The sequence below is a fragment of the Chrysemys picta genome, chromosome 20 (assembly GCF_011386835.1).
Source record: "Chrysemys picta bellii isolate R12L10 chromosome 20, ASM1138683v2, whole genome shotgun sequence".
Classification (NCBI taxonomy): Eukaryota; Metazoa; Chordata; order Testudines; family Emydidae; genus Chrysemys; species Chrysemys picta.
Window position 1 is genome coordinate 5,494,094 of NC_088810.1, and position 13,211 is coordinate 5,507,304.

At 52.2% G+C, this 13,211-nt stretch overlaps 1 long non-coding RNA gene across 1 annotated transcript in view; it reads right to left on the bottom strand.

The window, feature by feature from the left end:
* The window catches only part of LOC135976848 (uncharacterized), a 1,653,704-nt gene that overhangs the window by 39,334 nt on the left and 1,601,159 nt on the right, over positions 1-13,211 (bottom strand). The window lies entirely within an intron of this gene.

The window sequence follows — 13,211 nt, forward strand, 5'->3', positions numbered from 1 at the left end:
CTTTTTGTCCTTAAAAGCTATGAATCTATTAACCACTAGGCCCCACCTTCCCCCACCACTGGGAATAGAAAGCAGGTGTCCTGGTTTACAGTCGCACTGCTCTAACTCACTAGACTCCATTCATTAGTCCAAGAAACTCTTGAGGCTTGATACAGAAGATACAGAACTGGATTTGGATATACAAGACTAGTTCGAATTAGGCTGTTACACAAATCATTACAAATCGTACTCAGAATCCAGAATCCATAGGGTCAACAGAGAAACATTCCCTATGAAGAGCTCTTGCTTAACGGGAGATCTATGGAGAAAGAGTGCTGTGATGAGAAGGGGCAACTCCTGAGTAAAGCTGGCCGTCAGTGCATGAAGGAACGGGAAAGAACATCCTGTAGCGGTGAGAGGAGTTCGGAGATAGACTGGAAAGGGAAACCTCTGCAGCAGCAGTTGGCTCAGTCGCAAATACTAGGCCAAGGCCTGCTCCACCCAATTCAGGACATTTTAACCCCTGAGAAGCCTAAGGGAACTGGTAAGTCAGCAGTACTAAGATGGACAAAAGGATGGATGTGTGTCAACTGTGGACAGCAAGATCATTTAGTACAAGACTGTGAGAACTTACCTCACCCCAGTTTAGTGCACCAACAGCACAGCTGCCTGCTGGAGGATTTGTGTGAAGAAGACAGCCAGCAAAACAATCACGTAGATGCACTGAGTACAAACTGGGTCTCAGGAGGACAATCCTGGAGAAGATTCAGCATATCACAAGAGTTTCAAACCCCAAGGCCATAGCTTGGAGGGACAAATGCCCAAGATTCTATTCCCATTGATTGGAAAGTTTTGCAGTGACAAAATAGGCATATAGGACATGTGATTCACTCCCTGGAGTCTGGCCCTGGACCCAGTCAGGTGAGGAGGAGAAGGAGAAATATAAGACCTGTCTAGACTTTTTGGTGTCCAATGGGGTTTTGTACAAAAAGATTCAGAAAAGAGAAGATTTGGGATAGTGATTCCCTACACTCATTGAGACAGCATTAGAAGGAATCCATGAGAAGATATGCACCACATGGGAATAGAAGAAACACTAGAGTTCGCTATAGGTCAGTTTTATTGGGCTCAAATGACCCGAGCCATAGAAAGGAAATGTCTGCAATCAGAACTCAATCCTCAGTCAGAGGAATTGGACCCAAACAAGAGGAGTCAACTTCATGCAAGATCAACTGGAAGGGACACAAACCAGGGAAATTTCCCACCACCACATCTGTAGAGAGTACTGCGGAGGTACCTATTGGATCTCACAGAACATGGAAAGTTAGAAGCCAGCTAGTCCAATTTGGGGACCATCTCCCTCACTGTTATTAATCCAAGGGCTGGTATGTAAGGAGTTTTAGACTTTGGTTTGCTGACAAGGCAAGTGTTTGGGAAAGAATCAAGATGCTGCCGTTCTTTTCAAGCGGTGAAGGTGACACATGCTACGTGTTAAGAAGACTGAGACCTCATCTCAGAAGTAAGATCAGAGAGCACCAGGTTTGCTCTGTGTGTGCTAATGTGTAAAGGCTATGTTGAAAGCTTGTATTTAAATATATGCAACAGCACCAAAGTGGGAAGGCTGTATAAGGGCTAGATTTACTACCAAATAACTTGTGTTTAAAAATGATTCAGAAGTGTTCCAGATACTATTTGCAGAGTGTTTGCATGTGTTCAGTGTTAGTTTATAAGACATTGCACTGGACTCTCTCTCTCTCTCTCTGTCTATCTCTGAAGCTGCCTGGGAACTGTTAACATCTATCTTTAGGGTTTTACATAACAGCCCTGAGGTTTCTCTCTGTGCAATCCTGTGAAAAGCCTGTGCTTCGGCAAAGAGCTCAGCTAAGGAGGTGCAAGAAAGAGGGGTATGTAAGCAAGTTCTACATTCTAGTGGTGCAGCAACCCTTTTCCTGTTCTGTGTTATCTTCAGCTATCACCTCCCCTCTCCTTTCTCCTGTGTGATGTCACCCCAGAGCCCCTGTGGTTTCCCAGGCGATTGTAGTAAACAAGTCCGTGGAGGTTCTGCTAGGCCATGTGAGTAATGGCTTCCTCAACCGCGGGCCAGTTCAGTTACTCACCTCAGAGCCAAGGTACTGAATGGTAAATATGGGGGATGGAGTGTGGGAGGGACCCAGTCGTTTCTGGAGCTGACTAAGAAGAGGGCATGGTAGAATAACACGCAGGCCAGATGGCTCTCCCACTCTCAATGGAGGTGGACCATGCCCATGTTCAAGTCAGCTAAGACCTTCTCTGCCTCCCGACCCACCACCCCATCCTACATCCCTTCTGCTGTCTCTCTACCTCTCACCCCCATCCTCCACCCCCATCACTGCTCCTCCACTCCCTTTGCTGCTCCCATGTTGCTCTCCCCTCCACACAACACTGCCTGTTCCCTCGTTCCCCTCCCTGGGACTCTCATCTTGTTGTTTTGGTTGTACATGTGCAGGCAATGGAGGGAACCCAGCTGCTCCTGCCTCAGTCATCACCTCCAAGCCCAAAGGAGGAAGAGGAGGGGGCGGCCAGCAAGAATTCCTGCTCCCCCCACCACCCATCTTCAACCAGACCGCCCTGCCAAGCCACAACCCAGGGCTCATCTACAGCCTGACGGATGCCACAGTGTCCTCGTCCTCCGTGCTGGTCCAGAGCCTGCCGGGGTCCTTCCCAGACATCTATGATGGAGATACCAAGAAGTGGGAGGAGCATTTCCACAGCATCCAGAGGGCCTACAAGGAATTTGGCAAGGATGATGACTTTGCCATCCGGGTGCTGACCGAGGACTTCACCCTGCCATTCCCTTTCACCTGGCCGGCTGAAGGGGAGGCATCCCTGCAGCCATTCTGTGACCCCACCGATTGCTCCGGGTTCGACTTTTTCCTGCACCCAGGCAAACCCGTGCCTCGCATCCTGCAGCCGCTCCATGCCACCACCCAGGCCTTCTTCAAGAAGAGACGTTTGGAGCAGCTGGCACTCAGCTATGCCAGCCAGGCTTCCCAGGGGCCACCGGCACAAGCATCCACTCCCCCGATGCGGACAGACGTTGTGATGATCACCAGCCTGCCACATGTGAGCACCTCCACCATTCCTGGAGACCTCACCTTCCTCCTAAAGGATGGCGAAGGCCTGAGGAACATCCAGCCTGGCCCTGTGGCAGTCTCCAATCCTGCCCCACCACGGCTAGGAAATCCTGGGTTCCTTACCCCAACCATATCCCGTTTAAACCTTCAGTAACGTTCCAGATGTGTATGAACCCAAACGCGGCCCATCTGAAATACTCCAGATGTTTATGAATCCTCGACACACCCTATGTGAACACTCAATAATGCTCCAGATGTTTATGAACTCCAGCACTGCCCGTCTTAATGCTCCAGATGTTTATTGATCCCAGTACTGCCCAACCTAATATTCCAGGTGTTTATGACACCTCCACACATCCCCTGTGAACACTCAGTAATGTTCCCAGAGTTTATGAACTCCAGCGCTGCCCGTCTTAATGCTCCAGATGTTTATGAACTCCAGCGCTGACCATAACACACACTGATGCTCCAGATGTTTTTGAAGCCCAATGCTGGTCACCTGATCACTCAGGGTATGTCTACATTGCAAAAAAATAACCCCATGGCAGCGAGTCGCAGAGCCAAGGTCAACTGGTTTGGGTTCATGGGGCTCATGCTGTTGTGCTAAAAACAGCAGTGTAGACATTCGCACCCAGGACGGAGCCCGGGCTCTGAGACGCTCTCCCCTTGCTGGGTTTCCAGCCTGGCATGGAATGTCTACACGGCTATTTTCAGCCTTGTAGCGTTGAGCTCCGGAAACCAGAGTCAGTTGACACAAGCTCTGAGAGTCGCTGCTGGAACACAGACATGCCCTCAGTGATGATCCAGATGTTGGTTGTCTAGCTGGGATCTGTATGTTACAGCCTGGGTGGAAAGTTTAATAAAAATCCGTCTATCTGCTGAAGAGGGACCCTACCGGCCGACCCTGTACATGGAGAGAGCATCCCGGGGCGAAGGTTAGTAAAATGGAATCAACTTGGACTCATCTTTGGTCTTAGAAGCTGTTTCTGTCACGACCGAATGGGCTCAGCGAACAGAACCCTAGATCCTCTTCCACACCACAGCCAGGTCTCTCGCCAGGGGACATCAGAGACGAGGTGTGGGAGGCTCAGTCCCGTTACCAGCAGGACAGGTGTCAACACAACTCAGCTGCCCTTTTCACGGGCACCTTCAGCAGCCTGGTCAGGGATTAATATAGGCCCAGGAGACTGAAGCTCCCGCATCCAGACGATGGCTGGTCAAAAACTTACCGTCAAAAACGGTATGTCCCAAATCTGAAATATTTCCATTCTCAAATGCCACCAGGGAACCTCATGGGAGCTGTAGTTGAGTGACTCGTGCTTTTGGGCTAGGCCCCGGTCAGACTCCCATGATACACCATGGACAGACAACTGCCATGATTCACGGCCTCCCCTTGCTAAGCGAGGAGCTGGCAGTCCATCGTGGGAGATGTCCAGACGGGGAGACTGGTCCACCCAGCAGAGCATGAGGCACCATTTCAGAACGGAAATACTGTGGGGGGGAGGGGTGTCCAAAAACTCCAAATTTAACCCCATTTTCCAGCTCTAATCCAGACCTCTTCCTACTCTCCAACTGGCAGGTCCAGCCCCTTTCATAGAATCATAGAATATCAGGGTTGGAAGGGACCTCAGGGGGTATCTAGTCCAACCCCCTGCTCAAAGCAGGACCAATTCCCAACTAAATCATCCCAGCCAGGGCTTTGTCAAGCTGGGCCTTAAAAACCTGTAAGGAAGGAGATTCCACCACCTCCCTAGGGAACCCTTTCGGCCCCCTGCAAATCCATGTCATGGGTGTGTGTATGGGGAGCTGAGCTCTGAGTCATGGGGGGCGTGAGGATGAATGCACCACATGATTCCTAAATTCTGCCCCCCCCCCCCCCCCAGCACAGCTGAACTCCACTGTGACACTTCCCGGGGATACCGGGGCTGGGAGGCACCCTGCTACCCTCTGCTCTTACCGTGAGAGAGCCGCCTGGGCTAGCCAGGTTCCAGCTCCCGTAATCCTCCCGCCACAGGCGACACAAGCAGTCAAACCTCACCCTGGGCCGACCCCGCGGTCCCTCTGCAGGTTAGCGATAGGCGCACTCCAGCTCCCAAGTCTGCCAAGCAACTTCTGTCTGGAGCCCCTGGGCACTGGACACTCGCTGTGTTTTCTCCCAAGGAACAGCACCGCCCGGTGTGCCGGTTACACCTCAGATCCCCGCTCGACTGAAACAGCCCGGAGAGCTGCTCAGGGAGAAGGCAAGCAAACGTTGATTGAACAAAGAGGAGATTTACAATAATAGCCGCTAGGAGTAACTGGAAACCAAAAGTTACATGTCAAATAAAATCACAGCCCATATCCTAGGGCCTAGGCAATTAACCAAAGACTGAGGGTTGCTCCCCCAAAGATCCTTTCTGGCCTGCTTGGCTGTGACCTTCTGTTCCTAGGCAAACACACAACTTGCTTCCTAGGAGGAGGATCCGGCCTGTCTCTTTGCAACCGCAGAGATTTCAAAAGAGTCCTTTGATCTTTGTTCCTATACCATGTGCTCCTTCTTGTCGATTTCACGGTCGCTTGTCGATTTCACAACCTTGATTAGCTGGTGGCTGGATATGAAAATAAACTTACACGCTGAGATCACAGCACACAATGATCAGACAGAGAGAGAAGCACCTGTCCAAGGCATGTCACCACCTGGTGACCTGCCTTTCACTTCAAAAGTTTTAAGACGTAATTTCCAGTATAAATACATCACTTCTTAAACATGATCCTACATACATTTCACAAAGACGCTGATGACTCCTGGTTCTCAGCAGAGACCTTAGCTGCCATCCTTCAGTGAATTGTTCTGCACATACTTGACCCAGGGGATCCCTGAAAAACTCTCCCCCCCTCACCCCCTTGCCTTCTGCCAGGTGGCACAAAGAGGTTTCTGTGTCACAGAAGACTTTGGGAAGTCCTGGGACAAATCTGATTCAGTGGGACCTGCGTTCTGTGACCCTAGTGCCCCCCGTGACCCCCCACACCAACATGCCTCTGCTTCTCCCTCAGCAGCCACCTCTCCCTTAGCCACCCCAATGAATCCCGTCATGTTCCTTTCTACAACCGTTAGTCACCAGTGTCGGGTTTACAATGGTGCCAGCGGCTCCGTGGAGCCGGGCCCATGCTCAGAAGGGGCCCCAGCCCGCTCCACTTGCCCTTCGCCCCGAGACCCCACTGGCTCCCCTCCACCCATCAGTTGCTCCTTAGGCCGAGGGCTCCTCTACACCCCCTGGCCCCACCCCCTGCTCCTCTCCACCCCCTGGCTGGACCCCTGTGCCCCTACGGCTCCGGGTATGGCCTGTCTCCCCGGAGCTGAGCTGCCTGGGACTGGTGCAGAAGCCTGGCCTGTCTCAGCCAGGTGTATGTGTGGGGTTGACAGTGTGGGGAGCTTGCCTGGGCCCCTCCAGGGAAGTGGGCCCTGAGGGAACCTGGGCGGAGCAGGCCCTGGCCTGGCTGATCGTAGCACTGCCGAGGGGCCGGAGCGATTCCCCAACTGTGACCAGCCCTGGCTGTGCTGCCGGCTCAGCCTGGCAGACAGTCACCTCCCAGCAGGGCCGGTGAGTGCGGCCAGGAGGCAGGGGGTGGGGAGTGGGTCTCTGGGGGTGGTGGGCTGTGAGGGGAGGGGAAGATCTGTGTGTGTTCGGGCACTAGGGAATGGAGCTTCTGTGGGGGGTGCTGGGCAGTTGCGGTGGGCAGGGCCGTCCTTAGGGCACTGGAAAATTTGGGCCAGCAGGTAAGGGCGGGTCGGCTCCCGCACACCCAGCGCGCGCTGCAGTCTCCTTAGACAGGGGCCGTATTCCCAGAGCCGAATGCACCGGTGGGCGCATTGTGCGTGAGGGAGAGGGTACACGGGGATCTGTGCTGAACTGTGACTCTCCGGCACCGTGAGACGGGCCGGGCGGCTCGGTGTCCTTTGGTGCCTCGTCCCTCCCTCCCGGGCTGCAATCCCTGGCTGCCGCCGCGTCTACTGCGTACGAAGTTCAGTCTGTGTCAGCATTGGGGGGGGGGGGGGGGGGCTTCTGGGGGTTTGCAGATGGGGGTGGTGGTTGTGCCCCAACTCCGGCATAGGGGCACCAGTTTAATAATACTGTGTAGGGCCCCATAAATCCTAAGGACGGCCCTGGTGGTGGGGCTGTGGGCAGGGGGCGCTGGGCGAGGGTGGTGTTGTGCAGGGTAATGGGCATTTGTGGGGGAGGGGAGGGCATAGTGAGTCTGGGGGGGCTCTGGCCATAGGGAATCGGGGAGGGGTGTTCCGGTGTTGGCAGGGGGGGCTGTGTGGTGCAGTATGGGCCCGCCCCCAAGGGGAAGGGGCACTCTGGCAGCACAGGGCCAGGCGGGGCACTGTGCGTCTGGCAACTGCCAGTTTGTAAACAGTGCCCCAGTCATGCCAGGCCCCATTGCCTCTGGCTGGCCCCTCGCTCTGGGGACCGACCGCCCCCACCCCTCCGCCAGGCTCCATTGCCTCCATGGGGCCAACAAAATGTTCCTCCAGCCCTGTCACGCGGCTGCCCCCAATGCCCTGAGTGCCAGCCCAAGGCTGAGTGATGTCATTGAGGGCTGAGGGGCGGGTCTGTTATCTCCATGGGGACTCCATGACATTGTGGAACTTTATTGTGGGCTGGGAAATCTCTGCTCCACCCATTGACACCAGAGGCCAGGCTGTGATTTCCCAATGGCAGGTGGGTGAAAACAATCCTCGAGCCGCGTTGGGAAGTCCCAGCGGTGCCACATCCCCAGGCTCAGCGGCGTGGGGTTTATTCAGGCGCTGGGTGATCTCTGCCCCACAGCCCGCCCGGACTCTGAATGGCTCATTTCCATACCCCAGCCTCCATCTCTCTGCCTTAGTCCAGCCTCTTGGAACCAGGGGCTGTGAGAGTTCCCCGGCCTCCCGGCGGCGTTGTGGGGATAAAGGCAATAACCGCTTGTGAAGGGCGGAGACGCCCCGGTGAGGAGCCTCACATCGGTTATAATGAACTAATCACCTTCTGCTGCGTTAATGCAATAAACGTCCCGGTTTCCTGAAAGGGCCCGAGCCTCCCTGGTGTCAATCAGGAGTAACTCGCGTATACTGAAAGCAGTTGCAGGGACTTTACACTAGCGGAGGATTTGGCCCCATGAGGAATTCACTCCATCCATTGGGTGTGAGGCAAACCCCAATGAGGGCAGGGGGATAAATCCCATTGACTCTGATCCCATTGGCACTGGATCAGTCCCGCAATGCGCTTGTCTCCTGTACACTGGCGGAGGCTGTCCTGTGAGTCTGACACCGAGTCGGGCCCCTGGAGAGCCAACGTGCCAGGTCTCCGAGGGGAGAGTGACTCAAAACCGACTCACTCTGGATTGGGGTTCCCCGATGAAGCGAGGGAACTGCGCACCGCAGGCTCAGCGGAGCTCTGGGAAGGAAAGGGAGACATGGACGGTAGAAAGAATGAGGAGTCCTTGTGGCACCTTAGAGACTAACAAATTTATTTGGGCATAAGCTTTCGTGGGCTACAGCCCACTTCATCTGATGCATGGAGTGGAAAATACAGTAGGAAGAGATATATATGCAGAGAACATGAAAAGATTGGAGTTGCCTTACCAACTCTAACGAGACCAAGCAATTAAGGTGAGCTATTATCAGCAGGAGAAAAAAACCTTTTGCAGTGATAATCAGGATGGCCCATTTCAAACAGGTGACAAGAAGGTGTGAGTAACAGCAGGGTGAATGTAACACAAACGGTAGGTTTGTGTTACATTCACCCAGTTGCCGGGTCTCCTGTCTAAGCCCGAAGGGGGCTGACTGTCACTGCTGCCCCTGCACGGCTGCCGGGAGAAGGGAGTTTGACTGTGTCTCTCGCACAGTAATAGTCGGCTTCGTCCTCGGATTGCAGGTTGGTTATTCGCAGATACAGCTCACTCTTGGAATTATCCCTGGAGATGGTGAATCGGCTTTTCACGGAATCAAGGTAGCGTATATCGCTCCCATTGGGGTTTATATCACCGACCCATTCTAGTCCCTTTCTGGGAGCCTGTCGGAGCCAGCTCAGGTAGGAATCGCTGAAGGGGAACCCGGAGGCTTTGCAGGTGATACGGACAGACTCTCCGGGCCTTTTCACACCCCCTCCGGACTCCACCAGCTGGACCTGGGACTGGACACCTGAGAATAAAGACAGGCCATTACTATCGGTATAGAAATAGTGATAACACAATATTCTTCTAACTCTGCCAGTTATTCGGAGGGAGGAACGTACCTTCTAAAGCTGCTGCCGCCAAACTTAAAAGGAGCAAAAATCTCATCTTTCCTGGTGCTGGAGCGGAAAGTTCTCAGGCGACCGGCTGGTCACTGCTCAGAGCCAGGGGCTGCGGATCCTGTCTCCGGGTGCAGCCTGGGCAGAGAACGGAGCAGATTTAAACAGGAAACCGTCTCCCTCATTTGCATGTCCCCGCCTTGTAAGAGACACACACTTCTCCTGCCAGTGATCTGATTAGCTCGCCCTAGTGTAAGGGCCTGTTGTCCCCTTACTGACATTCAGTGGGGTGTTTTGCTTGGCCAGCTCCCAGCACTAAAAGAATGGGGAGAGGCCAATGCTCCAGGTCAGCCTCGGCCTCTGAGCCTGTTTGACAGGGCGGCAGGCTAATGAGAGAGTCAGGAGGCCAGGGGGGGTCCCGTCGTCCCTGTGAGCTGGGAATGCCTGGGTCAGACAGTGGGGGGCAGAGGTACGGAGAGAGCAGGGGCCCAAGCTGAGCAGGGGAGCAGAGCCGGGCCGGCCAGAGGGGCCAGAAATGCAGCCCGGGAAGCAGAGCTGGGAGCAGTCCCAGAGACCCAGCCCCCATGCCAGGGATCCCTCCCCACTCTGAACTCTGGGCTACAGATGTGGGGACTAGCATGAAAGACCCCCTCAGCTTATTTCTACCAGCTTAGGTTAAAAACTTCCCCAGGGCACAAATCCTTCCTTGTCCTTGGATGAGTACTGCTGCCACCACCAAGTGAGTTAGACAAAGATTCAAGAAAACCACTTGGAGTTCCTGTTCCCCCAAATCCCCCCAAGCCTCGTCACCCCCTTTCCTGGGGAGGCTTGAGAATAATATACCAACCAAATAGGTTAACAAAGTGGGCACAGACCAGCCCTTGGGTTTTTAGGCCACTAAAAACCAACCAGGTTCTTAAAAGCAGAACTTTATTATAAAGGAAAAGTAAAATCAGGATGGAAGGTAACTTTACAGGGTAATCAGATTCAAAACACAGAGGATTCCCCTCGAGGCAAAACTTTAAATTTACAAAAAACAAAACAAAACAGGAATAAACCTCCCTCCTAGAACGTTCCATGCAGCTCAAGGAACACAGCAGTGTATTTGTGATGTTGTATGATATTCCAAAACTCCTCACTATACCCGAAGAAGACCTACACCAGCAATGCAGGGCGCTAGAGACAGTGTTGACACATGATGACATGGGCGATATTGATGCGAGTGAATTAGGTGATGAATTGAGAGCCCTTTTAAGATACATTTCAGCAGTATCATCTCCAAAGCCTGTTCTGGAGTATATGTCCATAAATAAGAAGACCACCCTCTTTCCAAATGATTCCCCTCTAGGCAAAACTTTAAAGTTACAAAATAAAACAGAAATAAACCTCCCTCATAGCACAGGGAGAATTCACAAGCTAAAACAAAAGATAATCTTAGATGCTTAGTTCAGGTGTGGCTTTGGGACATGTATTTTCCCTGCCGTGATTCCTCGCTGACCCGGAGAGAACAACACAAAGAGACAAAACAAAAACCTTCCCCCACAGATTTGAAAGTGTCTTCTCCCCTCATTGGTCCTTTTGGAGAGGTGCCAACCAGGTGATTTGAGCTTCTTAACCCTTTACAGGTAAAGGAGGGATTTTATGCTACCCTTAGCTGTATGTTTCTGACACTTCCCCAATCCCTATGCCCACAGTGTCTGCTAACTAATCAAATATCCCATCCCTAGCCCTGCAGCCTCTCAATTACTCCCAGGCCCTACGGCTGTTCCCTTGAAGGGGCAATGAGTCTGATCTTACCCTGCTCGCTCAAGCCCAGCATCTTGCGCCACTGGCTCTGTCCAGTAGAACTAACAAGTCTGTCTTTACCCTCCCATTATTGCCCAGACTTTGTAGCCTGCAACTCCTGCCACTTTATTGTCTCGTTGAAGTCATGAAAATTTCTTCTTTCCCTCTGTGAAAGGCCTGCCCCCCACACTGGAGATGTCTACCGTGGGTGCAGATATGGCCCCCATAGCTGAAGTATCTGCCAATCTTTCATATCCTTAACGTCCGAAACCCCTGCAAGGAAGGGCAGTGCTATTATCCCTCTCTTACAGATGGGAAACTGAGGCACAGAGCGACTCAAGAACGTAATCAAGGCCACACAGGAGTCTGTGACACAGCAGGGGATTGATCTGTGGTGTCCTGAGTCCTAAGCTAATGCTCTAACCACTGGACGACCCTCCCTCCATAACCTGAGTCCCAAAAGCCACCCTGGAGGCATGAATACAGCAAGTAATAAAATCAGAGGCGCTCCCAAGCATGCTCAGACTTTATGTACAGGAGACACATCAGTGGATTATGCTTCCACTAGTTGTACTCAGCTCCTGGTTTACTGGCTGACAATTGTGTAGCAAGTGACGGCTGAGAGTTATCCAAGTCTCTCCATCTCAAGTAATGCTCCCCTGAACTTCTCTCCCCCAGCCATGGCTCTCAGGTCGTCCTCCTCAGAAATGTCCGCCATTCCTGGCCCCCGCTAGCAAATCACAAATGGTTTTCCAAAGGAAAGGACTGGCAAGACGGGATTAGACCCGAGAGCCATTTCCTCCAGTATCCCACCTCCGGCACTGGCCAGCACCCACTGCTACAGAGGAAGTCCTTAGAACCCCGCATTAGCCGATCTGGGAATCTGCCCCCATGAAAGTCTCATCCTTATCCCTAACAGATATTGGGCTGTTCCCTAAGCATGAGGTTTTAGAACCCTTCCAAAATTTGCACTGTCAGGGGCCACGTAAGTACCGAAGAGAGACAGAGCAATGTAAAGTGAGTCGGTTGAACCAGTTTTACAGACTGGTGGATATTTGCTTCAGTTTAGCAGTGGTGTATTTCAGTTCAGCTGAAACCGATTCCTGGTCAGTTTAGGATAACACAACATAAACCTGATTTGAATGGAAAGAAGAGCCTCCACACAGGGGTTTTCATGGCTGAACTACCTCAGATTAAAATCCCACCATTGGTCAAATAATGGATCTTTCTTGTGTAGACAAAGCCTGCGAATCTGGGCCTCTGTTTTCTCTCTCTCCTCTCACATCCAGGACCCAATCCTAGTACAACAAAGCACTACTGAGGCCCCTCTTTGCTTCGCTGGACACACCACCTTTACCTGTCGCCAGCGGCATTGCTACGTTATCACAGCTCTTTCATGCAAGAGCTCTTCTGAAAACACATCCACACCTGACAGCCTGTTCTCCCTGTCTGCGCTCGTTCACCTCTGGCAGGCACCGATCTCACGCTGATAAGAGCCATGGGTTCTGCTTCCTCCTCTCAGTGACTGACTGTTCCCATTCTTAAAAACCCAATGAACTGTCCAGTGGACAAACAATAGGAGCCTGTTTAGAGTGTGACCGGGCATCACCTCAGACAAGACCTTTAGCTGTTTCCCGTTCAGAGACGATGATATAACCAGTCAACATGGTTTTAGTAAAGGGAAATCATGCCTCCCCAATCTACTAGAACTCTCTAAGGCTGTCAACAAGCATGTGGACAAGGGGGAATCCAGTGGATATAGTGTACTTAGATTTTCAGAAAGCCTTTGACAAGGTCCCTCACCAAAGGCTCTTATGCAAAGTAAGCTGCCACGGGATAAGAGGAAAGGTACTCTCATGGATTGGTAACTGGTTAAAAGAACAGGAGTACTTGTGGCACCTTAGAGACTAACAAATTTATTAGAGCATAAGCTTTCGTGGGCTACTGCCCACTTCTTCGGATGCATATAGAGTGGAACATATATTGAGGAGATATATATACACACATACAGAGAGCATGAACAGGTGGGAGTTGTCTTACCAACTCTGAGAGGCCAATTAAATAAGAGAAAAAAAACTTT